At 39.5% G+C, this 16,416-nt stretch overlaps 1 long non-coding RNA gene across 1 annotated transcript; it reads left to right on the top strand.

Annotated features, from left to right (window-relative positions):
• The first annotated feature begins 5,756 nt into the window (after positions 1–5,756).
• On the top strand, positions 5,757–10,701 carry LOC113965559. The gene is made up of 4 exons (XR_003533573.1): positions 5,757–5,923; positions 7,279–7,406; positions 9,256–9,323; positions 10,416–10,701. It is a non-coding gene; the product is annotated as an uncharacterized LOC113965559 (long non-coding RNA).
• The last annotated feature ends 5,715 nt before the right edge of the window (positions 10,702–16,416 follow it).

Below are 16,416 nucleotides of genomic sequence, written 5' to 3'. Positions count from 1 at the left end.
AAGAGTTTAAGAAAATGAGTAATGGTAAAAAGTTGGCGGGGTTTGAGGTTGTTTTTCTCCAGGAAATAGTTAGAAAATGATTTACACTGTGTACAACTCAAGGGAAAATATCTACTCTTCATAACTTTATATAGGCCTCAAGAACAAAGGACTCCCCTATGGTATACCTCAGACTTAGTAGACACTGAGATAAATCAACAACCAAAGGTTTATTAATCACTTAGATTTTCCCCTCTTTTGGCTGTATTTCATTCTATAGCAGATTTTCTGAATTCTGATGCTCAGTAAGTGTGAGACTCATACAGAAACCAAATTAATATCTTGTCTTACACTTCCAGTACCAGAACTTACATAGGAGGATGTGTGTTATAGGACAATATATGATTTTGTGCATTTTACGCTTATGGGTGTTTCAATTCTCATTTGCTTCTCAGGACTTTTCCAAACATTAGTAACCAGATTAAAAAAACAATTAAGCATTAAGACTCATAGAGAAAATATTGAATTTTATTGGAAAGAATCAAACATCCAGTCCAAGCTTGGTGTCATACCTAAAACGTTACAAAATCTTAACTGTGTCTTTTATTTTTTATTAATTTTTAACACTCTGCATTTGAATTGTGAATAAAAATATTTTCTTTATAATACTGAATCAAAATTTCAACACATATTGCAGCTATCTTCATGGAAAACTTCCAATTACAGCCATATGAAATCAAATCCTGTAAGCTATGCGTTATTTCTAGGATAAGCATGCATGCAATTATATTAGCTGTCCTTTTTTATGTAGGGGACCTGTGTCATTGAACTTGAAAACTCATTATCAATTCATTAATCTTTATAAGATATATCTCCAGTGTTTGTCTGATGGAGGAAAATTTCAGGGACTTGCACGCTACCATTCATTTCAAATATGATGCTAAACCTCCACTGGGCTTGATTTATTTTTGTGCTAAAAGCTATCACTGATGAACTGAACTCAATGATTTTAGCCTTTTCTGTTTTAGACAGATGCAGTGGAATAAATCCAATGCCTTAAAATAGTGCAATGCAATACCTAGTGAAAGTAGGATGAAGGTTGTTGCAAGGAACTGATGTCTTGAAACCACTGTCTAGGAGTTTGAGATTTTTCTCTTTAATTATACTGGTAATTAATTGCATCAGTAGCCAGACGAATTCCACATTCTCTGCAGAATGTGAAGTAGAAGCTCAGCAGAGAAACTGCTCTCTGAGACAAGTCAAATTCCTCAGGAGAACTTGACTGAGACATGATTATATACAACACTCTCAGGCTGCTGGTTGTTTTTGTTCTATTTAGTTCAGTCCCCAAGGACTCAGGATATTGTCACTGTCTCCTGAAATTAAGCTACATTATATTGACCAATGATTTATTAAAAGAACTTTTAAGTATGACTCTTATAACTAAGAAGTTTTCTTTAAGAACAGCGGGCAATTTTACTTTTCAGGCACGACTACTCCAGACACATACACCCAGATTTTCAACTGTCTCTGTGTCATCCGTGTTTATCCATACTATCTCGATACATTTTTGCATTGCAAATGTTTTGTGAATTCCTTATTTATTGCTTCTATTGTTGAATGTGGCAGCAGTACAAAGGTGGCAGTATTTTGGTCCATTTTGCTTGATGCTATAAAAAGAAACATATATTTAAATAACTGTGCATATATGTATGCTACAGGTGTGAGAATTCAATATCAAGGCCTAGATGTGCAGAGAGTGGGATGTGATCTTCCCTCTTTTTTGCCAGAGTCCTTAAAGCAATGACCTGAGTTCATCCCACCTTGTCTTTTGGTATGTAACGGAGACAATTAATTTAGAAGCCTAATTACTGAAAGTGTCTCCTATGGAGAGTTGCAGACATCTTGACAGAATGATTCATATCTTACACAAGCTGACTCACTTTTTGGAAATTAATATCTTTTTGCACTAATAATAGAAGGAAGCCTAAGGTGAACAGACTCCTAATTTAGGCAGGCCAGCTAAAGACACAAAATTAGATGAGTGAAGTTAGGTCCACCTAATTCGTTTCTAGCTTTCTAAAATAGTCTCAGTCAAAATTGCCTCATACTGGTGTCTCGAAAATGAGGGCCTTTTTTAATTCAGGAGTGGATTTAACAAAATTTAAACAAAAACATAAACAAGGTATTTCCATTTTGGGGAACATTTTTTAGCTTAGCTCTTTAAGTGATGATTTTTTTTTCAAAATCAGATGAGGAAAAGCAGGGTGCTTTAGTTGTGGAAGTTCTATCATTGCCTCCAGCACACATCCAGTCATTCAAAAGTTCCCGAGCTGTCAAAGTGATGAAGTGAAAGAAGAAAGAGCTAAAAAGGGGAACAGTATCAGGGGAGTGAGTGCTTTCTCATTTGCAAGAGTTGAGAGTGAGGTTTAAATATCTGAAAGCAGGAAAAGAGGGACTAATTCTTTATAAGAGGTTCACATATATAGGAGAAGACAAAAGGATACAATCATAGATAGCAAAGGGAACTTTTCTGAAAAGCTGTTCTACAATATGTTTGGTTGACTAGCTCTAGTTAATGTCAGTGCTGCAACTCCAACTCTAATGTCACAGCCTTTCTTGTTCAACTTTCCAGGGAAAGATGAGTTGAACACTACAAATGTCATGAAGGCCATTTTTAAGTTTCAAAATTACATTTGACCTTTGGATACAACACCCTGTATATAGTCAAGCAACAAATGTTGCTATGGATAGGAGTCAAGGTAAAGAGATACGCTATCCATGCTTTTCCCTCATGCAGTCCTAACTTGAACTGCATTTACCATTGATTTGTGAGAGGAGATAGTGCAGTGTTTGTTCAGATTGCATGGTTACTCTAAGAGATGGGTGAATATAAAGAATTGAGGCAAGGACCTGCAGTCATTTGAATCCATATTTAAAACCATATTTTAAACTTTTTTTTTGAGCATTGTAAGAAGTTCCAAAACACTTTTTGCTTACATTTGTCCATAACAATCTGTAGGATAAGTTTTCACACAAAACTACAACTTTTAACACCAGACTGGCAAAACACTCACTGTGAAGCACATTTCAAAGGAGTTTTTGTAGAAAGCACCTGAAAAAAAAAAAAACAAACCAAAAAACCAACCAAGTAAACAAAGAAAAACACTTGAAGGAGAAGAGGCTCGAAACATATGCTTCTATTCCTTATTGTAGTACTCTAAAGAGCAAGGGAAATATCAAAACCAAATGAAACACAGCAAACCAAAATTCAACTTAATTTTAATTCAATACTTAAAAGCAAACACTATCTTCATCTGTGCAGCAGTGTTTCATCTCTCTAATACATGTATAAGACTACTTTGGCTCTCTACTGAGTGACTGGTGTTTTATAAAATGACTATATTATTTTATAATTTCTCTTACAGATTCTGCTCAGAAACTCATAATGTAAAATAATCATTCCCTTCTGTAAATGTATTCCCTTAATCTTGGATTTTACATTCCCCATTTTTTAGTACGTAGATGATGTAGGCTATGCAGAACATACTTTTTCCTTCTTGTCTTTAATGTAATAGTCTAGAAACAGAAAAACAAAATTAAAACCTTTTAACTGGAAATTTTCTGGGGCACTAACATAACACCATCTTCCTATACTTACATTGGTCCCCATAAAAAAGTGTACCATAAATTGATGAGAGTTAATTCTAGGGACATGTAATGGTTTGGTCTAGGCCTCTTCCTGGCAACCAGGTCAAAACTAGGGAAATACCTATATTCCAATATTCCATGCTATTCTTTATGTAAGTAGGAATATAAATAGAAGTTGGAGGAAGTTGGTTGGCCGGATCTCTTCCGGCAAAGTTGGTGACAGCAGGCTCCCTGTGGCCGGTCTCAGTCGTGTGGGAGTGAGGCCTGTGAGGCCTGTTGTTTTTCTGATTCGAGAGGCAAGATTTGGTGGAGTGGCTTTCGTTTTCTCAAGGAAAGTATTAAAATTTTGGTTTGTTAGTTCTTTATTAGTTAGGTATATCTGTTTTTTCTGGTTTTGGGGGTGTTGGGGGTTTCTTTCTTATGTGTATATAGTTTTTGTAATTGTATATAAGTGAAAATACATATACATATATACTGCTTTAGTTCTGTTATTTTGTTTCTCTTGTTTTCTTTCTCCCTTTCCTTTCCTTTAAGAGAGGGAGGGGGGAGCCCTTTTCATTGTGATCCTGAGGAACTGGCAGGGAGCCAGGTCCAAACTACCACAGGACACAAGCTAATTATATTGTCAGATTTAGCAGGCATCCATGATTATGTAAACATTTAAAATCTTATATACTATTTTCAAATTTAGGCCTTATGAAATCAGAAAAGAACAAACTCACTATAAAGGCCAAGAAAACTTTAATAAATAGCATGTATTTATTTATTTATTTGAATCTCCTTTTTCTTTTTTTTATATATGTTATCAGAAATATTAAAATTATATCCATTTAAAAAACATTAGAAGAGTAGTGTTTTCATTTTCTTTAATAAGAACACAAGGAACACAGTGTGTGCAAAGAATACTATCATTTAATATATGCCTGAGCATTCAAAAGTCTTATTTGCTTGTAAGGATGTAGAAGACAAAATTAGTTACCAAATATTCACTATATTCACTAAATATGTTAGGATATACTATTTACTTTAGTCTGTAGGTTTTCAATTATTATAGGACTCTCTTCCCCTAGGTACTTAAAGACTAAAACACCAAGTGAGAATTATAGTTTGGGGATCAGAATGCAAGTGTAACAACAAAGTAACAACTTTGTATTTTATGTGAGTGACTTGAAAAAAAAAGACACAGGTTAAACTTGGATGCATGCTCTGCTGTTTCCTCTAGGACACAAGACAAAACTCAAAACACAAGTACTTGTACATCAGGATAATACCAGCCAAGGGTGAAACTGTATAGAACCATATTACAGTGGATATCCATGTAGGCAAACCATTTGTGGGAAAACAAGCTAAAATTTACAAAATGTCAAGCTTATGACTTGATACTCCATAACTTTAGGGTCCAGTGAAGAATTCGATGCTGGACAGAGCTGGACAGGACTTAAAGAACTGTTAGACATGCTCCATAATTCAGGAGACCACTGCAGCAGTCTCTAAAGTTGTGATGAAAGAGCAAAGCAATCACTCTCAATGAGAAAACTTCTAAGCTCCTATCTCCTGCCTGATACAGCTATGAAGTCAGGAGTTTTCTTACAGCCTGACTTTCTAATTGGCACTTTTAGTAACTTCTGAGTCAATCAAACTCTATTAAGTCCTCTAAGATCACTGAATCACCTTTTTCCTTGGCTATCGAGATCAGTCCATAAGCCAGATCCCTTCTCCCTACCTGATTTTCTTCCAGTGGAGCAAACTCAGTCCCGCCCAGAAAAGGCACGATTAACCTGTTATGCATAAGGCAGGATAAAATCATCCTTCTCTTCAGATGCCCTCTATCTTTCTGAAAGAACATAGTAGATATTAAACTGCAAGTAAGCAAGCATAAAACATGTATCCTTCCTCACTAGCTTTCCCTAGGATCCACCTATAGAAAATAGCAAAAGATGAAATTTCCCAGATGACTCAGAAAACTTAGGTTAGACACTTGCCTTGAACTTTCTCCTGGAAGAAGCCATACTTTTTTGTTAACTTAAAGGACATCTAGACAAAACTTCCCTGGCTGGTAAACATTAGATTTGTGGATACGCAGCTGTACATCTACCAGGCTCTGTCTGCCCACAGACCTAAACTCTGTGAGACTTACTGTTTCAGTCTTTCCCAAATGATGTCATAAAATGAGAACAATTCATACGTTCAATAGGGGAGTGGATCTGTGTTTTGATACTTGGCAGCTGATAAGACAAATGCTTGCTTGTATCTAGAAATCAGATTTTTCCATGTCTTTCTAGTCCCTTTACTGGTGGGTACACTGACAACATTTAATAATGAAGTGTTTTCTTCTGTGGTATAAGTTTTTCTTCTGTTTTGTAGCATTTATTATAATACGGATCTCCAATTTGGATATTTGCAGATTTTGACTTTTATGCATTTTGTTGGTACATTTACATGTACATTATTTTCAACTTTGATATAGTCTACCTGTAGAATAAATCTATTTTTCTTCTCTGATTTGGATGTTATTTGGAACCGAAATATTGCTTGTAATGGATGTTTGTTCTTTGAATTACATAGGAAAATATATTTATTTTGTGCATTGTCAAGCAGATTTTCTCTAAAAAGGGCCTCTTTTTTCCCTTTCCTTTCTTTTCAGCTGAGATGAACCCTTGATAAATTAACATTTGTATTGCAGGCAACCCTCAGGAAAAGAAACATAGCAAACACTTATGATTAGACTTTTTGGATCAAGAATTGATAAATGAAAATACTTCAGTTTATTTTTAATATCTGTGTTTTAGCATGCTTACAATATGGCAAAAAATTAACAAATGGTGAGAGTGATTAGGAATTAAATTACTAGCTGTAACTACAGTGTGACTTGGCATTCTCATGAAAGAAGTAGGAGACTGCAGAGCAGCCCATAGGGCCTTTTATCCTCAGCTAAATGTGCCTGTTGAACCTACTTGCTACTTTTTAAGGAATGTGTTATCCCACTGCTAGGTGTACACAAACAATTATTGAATAGCTCAAGTTCTAGAATACTGTGCTTATGTTTACTAGTCTTTTGAAAGAAAGATCCTACTTTTCTCTTTACATGGGTATTTTATGACAGAATTTATTATCTTTTATTCACAAATATAGTTTCCAATTTTTTTCTAAGCAATATTCACATACCATTATAGTTTTCGTCAGATAACAGCAATAAAAAAGATTTAAAAAATCCCAAAACACCAGCACACCAGTTTTTCACATTCAACTGATAAAAAATGTGCAAACTATAAAATGATTGTCACTGTGTGTGTGTATTTACTTGTGCACAAATACATATGATTAACATTGAATGTATACCATTATGATTAAAAGGCATGTATATGTGAAACATACATGAAAAAATATATAACATGTAGTCTATAATATATGCCTTCTGACATCTTCTGAAGGATGAATGCTTTGTCAAGGGAAAGAAACAGAATATAGATGGGCAGCAGGGAGGAAAGTGGAAAGCAAAAAGTTTTCTTGCTTGTGAATGAATGTGCTCATAGAATCTAAGAAGGTGGGAAGCAGTAGTGCTGAGACAACAGACTACCAGACACTTTTTCAAAGCAGATATTTTTTTCCACAGTCCAGTAAATGAAGTGCTTTTCATTTACTTAACAGAGGACATTACCTCACAGTCCACAAGGCATGAGTGTAAGTGAAGAGAATGAGTCCCAGAAATCCTTCCATCCATTCCCAATATAAATAAAGTACATTAACAAGTCATTCTTTTTCCTCTCAGTGCTGCTGTAGGTCCTTTACTGTGAATGCGCATATTTAACTCTATGTGTTCCCAAGATCTTTTTATGATATATATGTGATAGATGTAGAATATATGTGTGTGGAGCTATTTTACTTAACTGGTGAAATACGAAGAAATGAGAAGGTAATGTTTAACCTCTGTACTGGGTTGTTCCTTGAAAGAATTTTAGGAATTTGCATACCTTAGGCAACATTAATATTGGGGAAAAAAAACCCAAACAAGCCACCAACTGTCACTGAAAATTTGATAGTCTTCTTTAGAAATACTGCAACAAACACTTAGAGTAAATTTAAATTTTACTATGAAACAGACTAGTGATTCTGATCTAAGTCCAAGGCTCAAAGTATTCTGAACACTTGATCTGCTATAATTTCATTTATAATAAAGAAAACTCTGGCAAAACATGATTAACAACTTTAATTATTTATAAGGAAAAAGATCCCAAGGAACTATAAATTACATGCAATTAAGTAGTAATGCTAGTCTTAAAAAAAATTGCAACATATTTTCCCAAGTGGTTAGATGACTGAAGGTACAAAATTTCTTTTTTCATGTACTCATGCAGTGTTCATAATTCATTTGTTAAGGTTTTAGGTCAACAGCTTGATATGCTGTTCAATACAAAGAGTGAAAAAAAAAAAGGCTTGATATAACCATGCAATGGAAATAAGCTGTGATGCTGGCTTTAAAATGCAGCCTCTAAAACCATTTTTATTTTTGTGTCTGATTCAATTTTTACCCATGATATTGTTGACTGATTTCCACCAAAAATGTTATTCTTACCGCAAATCAGCCAGCTTGGTGGCATTATGCCAGCTGTGATTTTGGATACTTTCTCTACATGTCTGTAAAATATGGCTTAATAACAGAAGTGCAGATAGTGTAATAAGGAAGATATTGATTATTTAACTGAAAATTTGCTATGATTTGCAGTGGTTTGTAGTAGTAGTGATTCCGAACTCTCATTTGAGATAACTTTTCAAGCATTCAGTGGCCACTATAAAAATTTCTTGCACTCCATTTGGGGTACTGAGTGTTCCAGTTTAGGTTCTCCTATAAGAGCAAGTTATATGTCACTGGAAATGGCATTGAGTGTTTCTCCGGAAAAAAAAAACCAAACAACACTGAAAATCCAACACCCCCCCCCCAAAAAAAAAACAAAACCAAAACAACAACAACAAACAAACAAACAAACAAAAACAAAACAAAAATTAAGAAAAACAAAAACAAAACCAAAACAAACCAAACAAACCCCAGAAAACCAAACACTCTTCCATTGGAATACAATCTTTCATTGAAATACAAGTATTCTTAACCTATCATTATGTATTCTAGGAAAGCTTGGAAAAATGTTACAGACACGGAAAAATTGAAGTGAGCTGTTGCTAACATCATAAAGCTGCCTTGTCTATGAAGTCATACAGGTTTACAGCCTGCCAAGTGCTGTAGGAATGACAGGGAAGAATAACAAATACTTACATAATGAAGTGCTTGGATAGTAAAATGCCTGAAAAAGGAAAATAATAGAAAAGGGATGAACCAAGAGTGAGGCCCTATTTGCCTTCAGTGTTCCTAATATAATCAAGAGTAATTAATTTCTTGTGTTATTTCTATCTCTGTCATTTACACAGTTTGGAAATTCCCATGGAGTATGTTTTTGGTACAGAAGGGGCTGGCAGGAATAATAAAATTAAATAAATTGTTTTACATGTTCCTGGATTTTTCTTCTAATTACTAAAGGATGTGATCAAGTGCTAGTTTTATGACATTTATTAAACTATTATGGCTACTTAAAAGTGGTCATTTTACACTCAATTTTAATTGGACTCTTCCAGGAAAACAAATTCACCAGATCATTTAAGTGGTTTTCTTTGTACTACCTCTGTTCTTTTTACATAGACAGGTAGGACAATCTGAAAAAACAACTGCCCTTGTTTATCTCCATCTTCCATGGAGACCTAAGAAATAACTCCTATTTTTATGTTTCCTTTATCTGTTTATTCCACTTTACTTTACACAGTAGAAGCTCTGAGTATCATCAAAGCTTACCAGCCTTCATTAGATCATAGCAGCACAAGGATGTAGTTTACATTCTCTAGTTATTTTAGGAGTTACTTGACTTGCTGAAAATACCTCATTCCTACATCCGGCATGGGATTCATGATGATCTGATGTAGGCATCTGCAATACATGTCTGTCTGTGCCTGAGACTGCAGTGTATATTCCCTTTATAGCCAATGGAGAGAAACAAGCATTTCTAGAATGCAGCTCACCACTGCTTAATGTAGATCCCCAAACTAGGTCAGATGAATCACACCTTAAAAATTGATGTACCTCCCTGTTGTGTGTTAAGCATGTTTGGTGGCTGGTTCAGATACAGATAAATGACAAACACTCTTTCCAAACCTGGCAAAGCTTGTTTGCCTTATTCTTTTCAAGAAAAAAGTCCTATGCATCTAGTTTTTAACTCCTTTACATTTTAAAATAAATTTTATCTTAGCTTTACTTTCCACAATAGTGTTAGTTAATGACATTTAATTTGCTGACTGCCTGTTTAAGACTGGTCATTGTGTTAGGTCCAGAGTTGATACAGGGGAAGAAAGATGTTCAACAGGAAATTTCATAGGCTAATTAAATATGTAAATGGGTATAAATTAGAGCATGAGTTTATAAATGTTCCTTGACTGGTCCTCTCCTGAGACTAGTCCTTTCTGTGGGATAGAAGCTAACATTTACAAGTCTGGAATAAAGTTTGCTCTTTGAAAAGAAAGAGAAAGAAATTATATCATGATGATATACTTTTAAAAAATAGTTTAGAAGTTAGGTACATAACTGGTTAAGTTGAATGAGTTCTTTGAAAACTCCCAGATTAAGAAGAATATTCAATCCAGATGCTCAAAGTAATAGGTTATTCGGCAACAGGTGTATATTGCTGTTTCCTAGAAAAGAATAGCAACAAATAGGTCAAGTTGTTGTTGCCTATTCTCATTCCTAGCACATGAAGGAAAGTATCGCTCCTGGACCTGATACTTACAAACAAGGAAGAACTTGTTGGCATGTGAAAGCCAGAGATTGCAGTGCTGATGCTCAAGATCCTGAAAGGAGGGAGTAGGGCAAGTGGTAGGTCTGCGATCCTGGTTTTCTGGAGAGCAGATTTTGGTCTCTTCACGGACCTGCTTGGGAGAATCCCAAGGGATATAGTCTGAGAGAGAAGAGGGGTTCAGGAGAGCTGGTTGATATTCAAGGATCACTTCCTCCAAAGCTCAAGAAAGAGTTGTTCTGACAAGTAGGAAATGAAGACAGCATATGGACTGCATGGATGAGCAATAGTCTTTTAACTGAATGTAGGTAAAAAAGTATATCTGATTTGAACACAGAGGCAGGTGACTCAGAAGAAGTACATAGTTGCTGTCCAGTCTTCTAGGGATAGGGTTAGGGAAACCAAGAGCTGGCTTTCCTGGAGTTGAATCTAGCAAAGCCAACAAGAAAGGGCAACAAGTACATAAATAGCAAAAGGGAGACTATGGAAAACAGTACTCCTCTGCTGAATGGGGAATGGGATTTTGTGACAGATAACATGAAATATGGTGAGGTACTCAAAACCTGCAGAGGCCATACAGAAGTCCCCAACTGGGGTTTTTCAGTTGCTGCTTTAGACTTCATTGTTAAATCTCATCAAGCCCTACTTCAGGTTCTTTTTTAGGATCTAACCCAGAAAACTTTCTTCAAAGCCTGAATGGTGAATTAGAGAAAATCTTTGAGCACACTTGTCTCATTGAGCACCAAGCTGCCAGTTTAAGTTCAGAAATATTAATCTGATGTTCTTTCATCTGCATAAATACATTTTTATAGGACATTTGGCCTTTTTCATTCCCACAGTTTTCTAATAAATATTGAACTTCACAGGAAAAGAGAAGGGCTGTTCCAATTGAGAGAAAAGAACAACACTGAGGGAGTAACTCTTTCTCCAAAAATTGAATCTCTCTGACTCAGATTGTTACATATATATGATATCAAGAGCAGAATGATTGACATTGCAAAAAGAGAAAAAGACAGAAACACCTCCAGAATACCATAGCATTCCTCTGCTATTTTAGAATGTATGAAGAGTCTTAGTTTAGTTAAGAAATATGCTTCAATTTAAAAGGTATGCAACTAAAATGACCAGAAGTCATAGGTTACATTTTACATTGCATTTGTTTTCCCCCATTTAAAAATGCTTTTCATTACTATTATAGCCAGGCACTTCTTATTGGACAGAAAAATAGACAAGAAACACTTGGACCTATTCTTTGGTTCTGAGCATTTCCAAAAATTCTTCAGTGGAACATGAATCCATTGACCTAATACTTTTACAGTCATAATCATCCCACTAGTCCTACATTATCATGGTGCCTTTATTTGGTAATCAGGTGGATAATTTCAGTGTACATGTTTTTTGTTTAAAATTGTATCTTTTTTTTTGGTAACAGGACTCAAATGAATTTAATTCCCCAATTCATCTTTTTTTTTTGTCTTTTGCTTTTTGTGGGGTGGGACTTACTTGCCCAATGACAGCAGTAAAATAAAATAGGAAGTTCAAGCAGTTCCAAATTGTTATAGGTTATAATCTGAGAGAGGAATTTTTCCTTCCCTGCTTCCCTGTAAGAGAAACGGAGCAGAGAAACAGAGGGGAATGTGTTTGCCCAATCCTTTATTCAGTTTCCCTTTGGATACAATACAACGGCCTTTGGCGTGTTTAAACCCTCTTTAGATGTCAGAGATGTTTTACTTGTTGGGGTTTCCACCCTAGTTTGTGCCAACACAATATACCTAATATATGCAGCCAAGGCCAAGAATTACCGAGAGGGCACCCAGGCGCCTGCCCCAGGGATAGAAAACCTCGAGTGGCATGGATTATGGGAGGATATGGGTAAATTCTTAGAAAGTTGTTCAGTTCCCACAACGTGAAAGCTCACCCTTGAACAACTCTTGAACCCTACAAAAATAATGAAAGCTGTGAGAGAGAGAGGTCGTGATGGATCCATGGAGAGGCAGTTGGCAGCTGCATGTGGGGCTCTGGCCATTGCTTACCAGAAGTTGCTCAGTATGGTGCAGCATTTTCAGGGAAAAGGAAAAGATGAAACCAAAATGCCTAATACCAAGGTGACTCAGGATAAGGCCAAATCAGAGGGGCAGGCCGAGCCAACGGAGGTTGCCCCTATCCAGAGGAAGAAATATAAAGCCAAATCAGTTCGCCCAGTTGACGATGATGGGGAGGCCGGACCCTCACAGGCGGCTGCTCCAGAGCCAGAAATCATCACTGAGTCTTTATCGTATAACAACCTCCGGAGCTTACAGGCAGACGTTGCTCGTCGCCCCAATGAGCCTGTTCTGACCTGGATGATCCGAGTTTGGGACTCCACAGGTGATGCCATAAACCTTGATGGCGGTGAAGCAAGGTTCTTGAGGTCTATTGCCCAGGATGTGGGTATTGAGGAGGCATTTGTGAGGGAATCGAAGTCCCTGTCCCTCTGGGCACGGCTTTTGGATGGTGTGAGGGAGAGGTTCATCTACAGAGATTCCTTGCAGGTCGATCATTATACCACAAGGTGGAAGACCATAGAGGAAGGGATCCTACGTCTGAGGGAAATGGCACTGCTAGAAGTGTTGTTCGGAGGGGATGGGCAACCCACCAACGATCCTGACAAGGTTAAGTGTACACCCCAGATGTGGTGGAGCTTCACACGTATGGGGCCGTCCACACATAAAGGTTACCTGACATCATTGCAGGCTGGGGAGAAGCGGGAGCCAGTGATGTCTATAATAAATCAACTTCGATTGTACAACAGTATGATCGAAGGACCGCTACAGACCCGCATCTCCACTGTAGAGACAATGATGAAGGAGCTCAAGGAATTAATTGCAGGGTTGAAAGATAATCAGGAGAGACTGAAAGAGAGGATTGAGGGAAACAATTCCCATGTGGCCCCAGTGAGAACCAGACGGCCCCCAGCTAAAGAGAGCGGGCAGACCTCACGAACTGAGTTGTGGTACTTCCTGACTGACCATGGAGAAGACATAAACCGATGGGACAGGAAACCTACCCATGCTCTAGCAGCCCAAGTACAAGAGTTAAAAGAGAAAGAAAAAGGGAAGTCTGTGAAAGTGAGTGCCATGCCAGTATCCTGTGGGCAGGGATCTGACCCTCTAGAGGGTACCTCCTGTCGGCATTCACAAGAGGAAGATGGTGACTGGCAGGATGAAGACCAGTGTTAGAGGGGCCCAGCCTCTAGCCAGGTAGAGGCACGGGACAACCGTGTCTATTGGACTGTGTGGATCAGATGGCCTGGCACGTCAGACCCACAAAAATACCAGGCTTTGGTTGATACTGGCGCTCAGTGTACGTTAATGCCCTCAGGACATGTGGGACCAGAGACTATTTCCATTTCTGGGGTGACTGGAGGGTCCCAAGAGTTGACCATGGTGGAAGCTGAGGTGAGCTTGACTGGGAAAGACTGGCAGAAACACCCCATTGTGACTGGTCCAGATGCCCCATGTATCCTGGGCATTGACTATCTCAAGAACGGGTACTTCAGGGACCCCAGGGGACATAGATGGGCTTTTGGAATAGCTGCTGTGGAGGTAGAGGCGGCTAAACAGTTGAACTCGCTGCCTGGCCTCTCGGAGAGCCCTTCTGCCGTGGGGTTGTTGAAAGTTGAGGAACAGCAAGTGCCAATTGCCACTACAATAGTGCATCGTCGGCAGTACCGGACGAACCGAGACTCTGTGATCCCCATCCATAAGATGATCCGTGAGCTGGAGAGCCAAGGGGTGATCAGCAAGACCCACTCACCCTTCAACAGTCCCATCTGGCCTGTGCGTAAGTCTAATGGAGAATGGAGATTGACTGTGGACTATCGTGGCCTGAATGAAGCTACCCCACCACTGAGTGCTGCTGTTCCAGACATGTTGGAGCTCCAGTATGAGCTGGAGTCCAAGACAGCGAAGTGGTATGCCACCATTGACATTGCGAACGCATTCTTCTCCATTCCCTTAGCAGCTGAGTGTAGGCCGCAGTTTGCTTTCACCTGGAGGGGCGTGCAGTACACCTGGAACCGACTGCCCCAGGGGTGGAAACACAGTCCCACCATCTGCCACGGACTGATCCAGGCCACATTAGAGAAGGGTGAAGCTCCAGAACATCTGCAGTACATTGATGACATCATCATATGGGGGGACACAGCAGAAGAGGTTTCTGAGAAAGGAAAGAAAATCATCCAAATCCTCCTTGGAGCCGGGTTTGCCATAAAGAAGAGTAAGGTCAAGGGGCCTGCCCGAGAGATCCAGTTCCTGGGGGTGAAATGGCAAGATGGGCGTCGTCAGATCCCGACAGAAGTCATCGATAAGATCACAGCAATGGCCCCACCGACCAGCAAGAAGGAAACACAAGCTTTCCTGGGTGCCATAGGTTTCTGGAGGATGCATATCCCAGAGTACAGTCAAATCGTAAGTCCTCTCTATCTGGTAACCCGCAAGAAGAATGATTTCCAGTGGGGCCCTGAACAGCAACAAGCATTCGAACAGATTAAACAAGAGATTGCCCATGCTGTAGCCCTTGGGCCAGTCAGAACGGGAACAGATGTGAAAAACGTACTCTATTCTGCAGCTGGGAATAAAGGTCTCTCCTGGAGCCTCTGGCAAAAGGTGCCTGGCGAGACCCGGGGCCGCCCACTTGGGTTCTGGAGCCGAAGCTACAGAGGATCCGAGGCCAACTACACCCCAACAGAGAAGGAGATCCTAGCAGCTTATGAAGGAGTACAAGCTGCCTCAGAGGTGATTGGCACAGAAGAACAGCTCTTTCTGGCACCTTGACTACCAGTGCTGAACTGGATGTTTAAGGGAAAGGCGCCCTCTACACATCACGCCACTGATGCTACATGGAGTAAGTGGATTGCTCTGCTCACGCAGCGCGCCCGTATTGGAAATCTGAATCGCCCTGGGATCGTAGAAATCATCACGAACTGGCCGGAAGGTGAGAGTTTTGGTCTAGCAGATGAAGAAGAAGAGCAGGTGGTACGGGCTGAGGAAGCCCCAGATTTCGATAAGCTACCAAAAGAAGAAAGACGCTACGCCCTCTTCACTGATGGTTCCTGTCGCCTTGTAGGAACAAAACGTAGATGGAAAGCAGCTGTATGGAGCCCTGCCCGGCAAGTTTCAGAAGCTACTGAAGGAGAATGAGAATCGAGCCAATTCGCAGAGCTCAAAGCTGTCCAGTTGGCATTGGACATTGCTGAACGGGAGAAGTGGCCAAAGCTTTACATCTACACTGACTCATGGATGGTAGCCAATGCTCTGTGGGGATGGTTGGACAGATGGAAGAAGGCCAATTGGAAACGCAGGGGAAAACCCATCTGGACTGCTGATACGTGGCAAGACATTGCTACCCGGACAGAGAAGTTGATTGTGAGAGTCCGCCACGTAAATGCCCATGTGCGCAAAGGTCGAGCCAATGAGGAACATCGCAACAATGAACAGGCAGACCGAGCTGCACAAGTCAAGGTGTCACAGGTGGACCTGGACTGGCAGCACAAAGGAGAGTTGTTCCTAGCACGGTGGGCCCATGACGCCTCAGGCCATCAGGGCACAGATGCCACCCACAGATGGGCACGAGACCGAGGGGTGGACCTGACCAAGGACATTATTTCCCAGATTATCCATGACTGTGAGACCTGCGCTGCCATTAAACAGGCTAAGAGACTGAAGCCCCTATGGTATGGTGGACGTCGGAGTAAGTATAGATATGGGGAGGCCTGGCAAGTGGATTGCATCACACTGCCATGAACCCGCCAAGGTAAGTGCTATGTACTCACCATGGTGGAAGCCACCACTGGATGGCTGGAGACGCATCCAGTGCCCCATGCCACTGCCTGAAATACCATCCTGGGCCTTGAAAAACAAGTCCTGTGGTGACATGGTACCCCAGAGCGCATTGAGTCAGATAATGGGACTCATTT

This window comes from Neopelma chrysocephalum, unplaced genomic scaffold (assembly GCF_003984885.1).
Source record: "Neopelma chrysocephalum unplaced genomic scaffold, ASM398488v2 Primary Assembly neopelma1_45, whole genome shotgun sequence".
Lineage (NCBI taxonomy): Eukaryota > Metazoa > Chordata > Aves > Passeriformes > Pipridae > Neopelma > Neopelma chrysocephalum.
The sequence above is the reverse complement of the archived record's forward strand: the minus strand, read 5'-3'. Positions and strand labels throughout refer to the sequence as shown.